The sequence below is a fragment of the Molothrus ater genome, chromosome 12, assembly GCF_012460135.2.
Source record: "Molothrus ater isolate BHLD 08-10-18 breed brown headed cowbird chromosome 12, BPBGC_Mater_1.1, whole genome shotgun sequence".
In the NCBI taxonomy this organism is placed as follows: domain Eukaryota; kingdom Metazoa; phylum Chordata; class Aves; order Passeriformes; family Icteridae; genus Molothrus; species Molothrus ater.
In genome coordinates this window covers 10,431,099-10,437,098 of record NC_050489.2, presented here as the reverse complement: position 1 = coordinate 10,437,098, position 6,000 = coordinate 10,431,099, and the positions used below count along the sequence as shown (strand labels likewise).

The 6,000-nt window shown below is 35.3% G+C and overlaps 1 long non-coding RNA gene across 5 annotated transcripts in view; it reads left to right on the top strand.

Moving 5' to 3' along the window:
* The first annotated feature begins 225 nt into the window (after positions 1-225).
* The window catches only part of LOC118691077 (uncharacterized), a 29,657-nt gene continuing 23,882 nt past the window's right edge, over positions 226-6,000 (top strand). For all 5 annotated transcript variants that reach the window (XR_004980959.2, XR_004980956.2, XR_004980957.2 and 2 more), the window contains exons 1-2: positions 226-297; positions 3,383-3,522. This is a non-coding gene — a long non-coding RNA (uncharacterized LOC118691077). The remainder of the gene's footprint in view (positions 298-3,382; positions 3,523-6,000) is intronic.

The following is a 6,000-nucleotide window of genomic DNA, read 5'->3' as shown; positions in this document are numbered from 1 at the left end:
AACTGCAACATGCTACTCTCAGCTTCATCTAAACAGCATGGAAAAGACTTTGGGCTAATGTAAATAAATCCATGTGGATTTATCTTATAAAGCTTCCAAGAGACAGTTGTATTAGAAGAACAAATAATAGCCTGACACTAAAAATTATTTGCTATTTCTGTTCACACATTCATTGTAATTTCATTTTGTGCTGTGCATTACTTGAAACTTCTCTCTTCATTTTAATTACAGGAAAGAATAAACAATCCAGAAAAAGAGAATGAACTCTTGAACAAAAACTATGATAAGCTGTGTAAGGTAAGTTAGGATTTCTGCATACAGAAAATTTGATTCTGGTCCTTTTTTCATAGATCTTAATATACTGTGTGCTGTAATGTGTTCATATATATTTTGTGCTTTTGCACACATGTAACTCTGCTCAGGCTGCTGTTCATCATATGACTGTATATGGAAACTCTCATGTGCTCTGCTGTATTTCATCAGCTCTGTTAAAAAACTTAACAGCTTAAAACTTTTTTTTTTACTTAGGAGGTGCAACAGTTGTATAATCACAAAATTTAGAGTTTTGTATGGAGAAGTTGGTCACTTGTCACTCACTTAGGTTAATTGCTGGAGATTTCTCCAGAATTTGATCATGTCACAAATATTTCTGATGAAGTTTTTGTTTATTCTCAATCATTTATTCAGAGAAATAATTCTTACTAATAAATCAACCTAACAATCTTGGCTTGAAATTTTCTGTTCTACTTATAAACATAATGGGATGACTTAAAAAAATATTAAACAAGAGAAATTGAAAATGAGCTTCCATTATAGCAAGTAGTCTATACTATGGTGTTTCTTTCACTAAAATGATCTGTCTTTTCATATACTCTCATTTAAACATTGATTCATCTTTCATCATTCCATGTTATTGTATAGGTATCAATAAATTAGAAAGAGAAGGATTATATAGCTACTATTTAATGGTCAGCTTTTTTGGTTGCCTATTTGAACAATACAACTTTACTAGAGCTTACCTGGGCTAGCAGTAGATAGGCCAGTGTCCACAGGTGCCACTTAATTAATAATTAATAATTCTTTTTCAACTTTTAAATGGAGGCAAAGGTGCATAAACCCATTCTTTGCTAAAGTTTTTTTCAGGAAATTTTTTGATGTTGATGGGAATTTTTGCCAAAGCCAAGACTGAAGAACTGGATCTGAAAAGTTTGCAAAGAACAAGTATGAATTTGTCAGTTGACTCCTATTATTTAGTCAGTATCCAAGAAAACAATTCATTTGTATAAAAGGTTTGGAGGAATTGTTTTCATATGACCTTGTAATGCAAATCTAGCAATGCTTAAACTCCCTCCAAAGGAAATGGTGCCAGATGTGGTTGACCATTATAATTACACAGATGGCTTCAACTCCAGTGAAATACAGTAAATATGAAAGAAATTCCACATGAATTCAAGTAAATGTAATCTTAAAATTTGAAAGAAGAAAGCAACACACGTGGACTCAATTCACACTGACATAAACATTAGCAATATATGGGTTCAGATAAAACCTGTCTTCTAAAATGTTCTTCATTTAAACATCTAAATTCTTAACAACCGTAATAATAATGCTTAATGATTCTTCTGCCAGCTCAGTCTTCTAAAAACCTGAACTAAAACCTGGCTGCACCCTACTGTGAAGTAATTGTACCTACAGCTGATGAACTCACATATAACTGGGTTGTGGTCATTCAAACTTGAAAACCTTTTCAGAAGTGTGGAAACTGACAGTATTTCTTTTCTTTTGAAGAGAGTTATGTTTTCCTTATGGAAGCCAATCAAACTCCAAGCAATTAGAGAACACAGTGTCTCTTCTGTACTTTGCAATACTGTGGAGTGGTAGTGGATTCAGTGCATTATATTGCCTGTATGTTACCTTCAAAATGCATGTATTACTGCAGGACTTAGAAGCTCTGCTTTAGCTCATGCATGCTGTGAAAACAGTCACACTATGAAATGCTCTATGCCTAGTGAACTGTGTACATAGGTTAGATATAGTATGAGAAAAAGACAAAATACAGGGATATACAATGTTTTCATGAATAATACATATAGGAATACAAACCCTATATACTTTAGGGTTTACAATTCATGCTATAATATTTTATTTCTTTAATCTTGAAGTCATTCTTCAAATATATGAGATATAAATGCACTTATAGGTGCTCAGAATTCTCAGTCAGCATGTAGAGTCTGAACCTGTGTGGGCTGTCCTCATGTGTCCTATGTGTTCTGCAGCATCTCTTCCTCCTCTCTTTTTGTGGTCAAGGCTTGTTACATAGATCTCTTCCAGAGATAGGTGGATAAAAAAATTGATATCGGAAGATTTCTAATACATTGATTTATGTAAAATATAGTTTTTTAGCTGACAAGCTTCACCAAAGAGTTGAGGAACTGACTTTTTTTTGTTTACAGAACCTTGCAGTTACTGATTTTTCATGGAGTACAAAAGTGAATAAACTGCTTTGTGCTTGGTGAAGATTGACATTTTGTTCAGTAAATAAGAATGCAAATATAATAATATGAAGGCTATACCACTCACTGTCTAATTTATATGAAAACTCATTGCACAGCTTTGTCTTTTTGCCTACTGAGAATTACACTGTAAATTGTATAATGTACTTAATTTAGTTTTAATCTGAGTAACGCTTTTTGTTGTGGTTTCAGCAGTTCTAGTTCTGTGTCCATGCAATGCTTATTGCACATAGATTGGTAGTTTACAAGTAAATAATGTGTTACAGGCAAAGAAGTTATTCTAATTTCTTGGCCCACCTCTGGTTTTTTTCTTTAAAGTAGGAGAACGATTACTTTAAATGTGCTTCTTAATCAGTATCAGAATTGTTGTTTTACAGTATGAGAAAACTGTTGTCACTTTGTGGTCAACATTTTTCTTTGAACAGGCAACTGACTTTATGCTCTGCATGTTTCACAGATTTAAAAGAAATCAGGTGGATGATCCCAGTTCTCTACACTAAGAGGTTTTGTATGCGGAAAGAATGGTTTTGTTAGTTGTCAGTTGCTGAGGTTTTGAGTTGTGGATTATTCTGGGATATGCATCTGAATTCCTTTTCTAGTCCCACAAATGCTGCATGCTGCCAGCTTTTTGACTTTGGATCTCTAAATTAAGGCCAGTTCCTTTGCTCATCCCACAAACTCTTTCATGTTTTTTAACCGCAGCCTGAGAAAGGCGCCTTGGTTTCAACAGCAGCAGACCAGCATGTGTTTACTTAATTCCTAAGACATGATGACAGTGGTCTCTGTGCCACTAAAAGCTTTTTTCTTTATTATTTTCTGTTGAAGCTGATTTCTAAAAAGTTTTTCACATGCCATATGTTTTATTACAGTGTCTTCTGTATGACCCAGGAACAGCAATGGAAATCAAAGGAACAGCAAATGAAACTGCAAATTGCTGAACTAGAGATGGCTATCAAATCTGATTTAGCAGACAAAAATGCAATCCTTGACAAGATCAAAGTAGAAAGAGGTATTTTTCTGAAAAAAATCTAATATCTTCTCAAGATGTGAGGTCATACCTATGTTGAAGCTCAGGAATATTGCCCAGAAAAGTGTAGTTTCTATTGCTGGTGATTTCAAAGCTGCCTTTTAAGTGAACATTTGTACAATATGCTAAGGTTATGACTAGCTATTAAGTACAAAAATTCACCAAATACAGATTATAAGCTGAATGAGGCTCATGCTTTTTCAGCTGCATTTATTCTTCTTCTGTTGGGTTAATACTTACTCTTTATTCAGTGTTTCTTCTCTCCTCTACATTGAAAGCTCTTACAGAAAAGAGGCCCATCTGACAGTCTCCCTCAAATTAAAAGCCGCTATTCTATTTACTGTGCAAAGTTACACAAAGCCTATACAGGCCTTTGACCATGTTTAATTGTCTTTCAACTTCATTAATTCAGAAATTTTTTATATTTTCAGTATACACTGATTTTTATTTACAGCTGTGTACATTTACAATAATACATTTTTCTTCTAATCTACTGAAGAGATTATTTCATATGTGTCTTTCCCATGCTGTAGGGGCAACTTCTCAGTGAATATTTAAGACTTTGCAATCTCTCTTTGTATCTCAATGCTGTGTTATATACTGTAGCAATATATAAAGTTTACAAAAGAAGAGCACAGGCTGGAAGTAACCTAAATATTTTTAATTTGATTCTTCAAATGTATATTTTTTAAAAAGTGTATTTCTGTGAACAATCTAATGGAATGAAGTAGACCAACTTGTTGTGAATACTTCTTCTTATGAGTATGGCTTCAGTTCATCATGTGCTTACTATTGAGATTCTGCGTAGCTTTATTGACATCTAATACTAAATTGATCATTTAAACTTTTTTTTTGACCACAGCAAGTGTTAGCAAAATTGGCCCTTAAGTGATACTAATATGAATAAAGATACCTTAAGCTACATTAATATGAAGTTACAACACATCAGTTACTGATAGCTTGATTATATAATGCTAAATTTAAAATTATATTCAGAGCATGAAAATATCATGGGCTGTACTATTATTTGGTTAAGCTGACTTTGGAAAATTAGGCAACACTTTCCATCTTCTGTCCTTCTATGTTTAAGTGCAATCTTTTAGGTGCATGCCTAATGTTTAAGTGGCAATGTTTGCCTTCCCCAGATTGGCACTTCATAGCTTCTTGTACCCCTGACTGTATCACCAGGGTACTACACTTTTAATTGTCATTAAGCTGCTGCAGCTTGCATAGATATTCTAATCCCCTTCAAACCCTGTGTATCTAGGATGTGATTACAGCTTTTTATCATTGCTCCTGCAGAAGTATTCACAGAATCACAGAATGGTTCAGGTTGGCAGGGATCACGGGGGGATCATCTCACAGAATTGTAGAACATACTGAGTTGGAAGGCACCCACAAGGATCACCAAAGTCCAGCTTCTGGCCCTGCACATTTGCTCTTGTTTGGATGGAGTTTGTTTTGCCTTCCCTCTAAAAATTACCAGCAGAGGGAAATAATGAATAAATGGAATGACTTTGGCATATAGCTAAATAGGTATTGTGAACAAGTGGTTTGGCCAATTAAAGGAACACTATCAAAGGTTTTGGCAAAAGCAGTTTTAATATGAATTTGTGAAAACATGGCTTTACTGAGTTTGTTGGCAAGGCTCACTTGCTACACAGATTTAAAGCATACAAAGGAAGATTAAATTAGAAAAAAATTGGAATGATTTATACTAAATTCAGGAATGCAAAGGGGGCAAGTGTGCCAAGATATGGATGCAAACATAAGGGTGCAAAAGAGTTTAGCAGCACTTAATGACTGAGTATTTTAACATTTATCAAGCAATCTCATAGGGTGCACTGCAGTTATAACAATGACCTGGCTGTAGGTATGAGATAGGAACATTCACACCATAATCCATTCCCATACACAGGTAAAGTGATGTGTGCACCTATCTCCATGTGTGTGCAGGTACCCATCAACCTAAGAGGGACCTACCGTGGGTTCAGTGAATAAATCACATCAAATCCCTTTGTGTTTCCCACCAAGCAGGGTTTAGACCTCATGGACTCTGGAAATGTGTGGGTGGGGATCAGCCCAGGCTTTGCTGTCTGCCATGGTCCTTCCAGTGGGGCAGATGTGATGTGTGGGAGGTGCCCATGCAGAGGGAGGTGCTGGCACTGCTGCAGCTCTCCAGGAGAGCACAGCAGGGCCTCACTTCTGTGGGGTTTAACATGACTGACTTCACTGAGTCATCACTGAGTTTCCACCCTGGACACAACCCTGCAGTGTTGTATCCATTGATGAGATGTTGTTGTACATAATTGTACTCAAAGAGAAACAAGGGAGTAAGATTACCTCAGAGAAAGTTATGTACTAAAGATATTTTACCTTAGAGAATGTTTGTATTATGTGACAAGGCTGATTCTTTTTTATATGATATTAGTTTGCTTTTGAAACAGAAAGTATTGTATA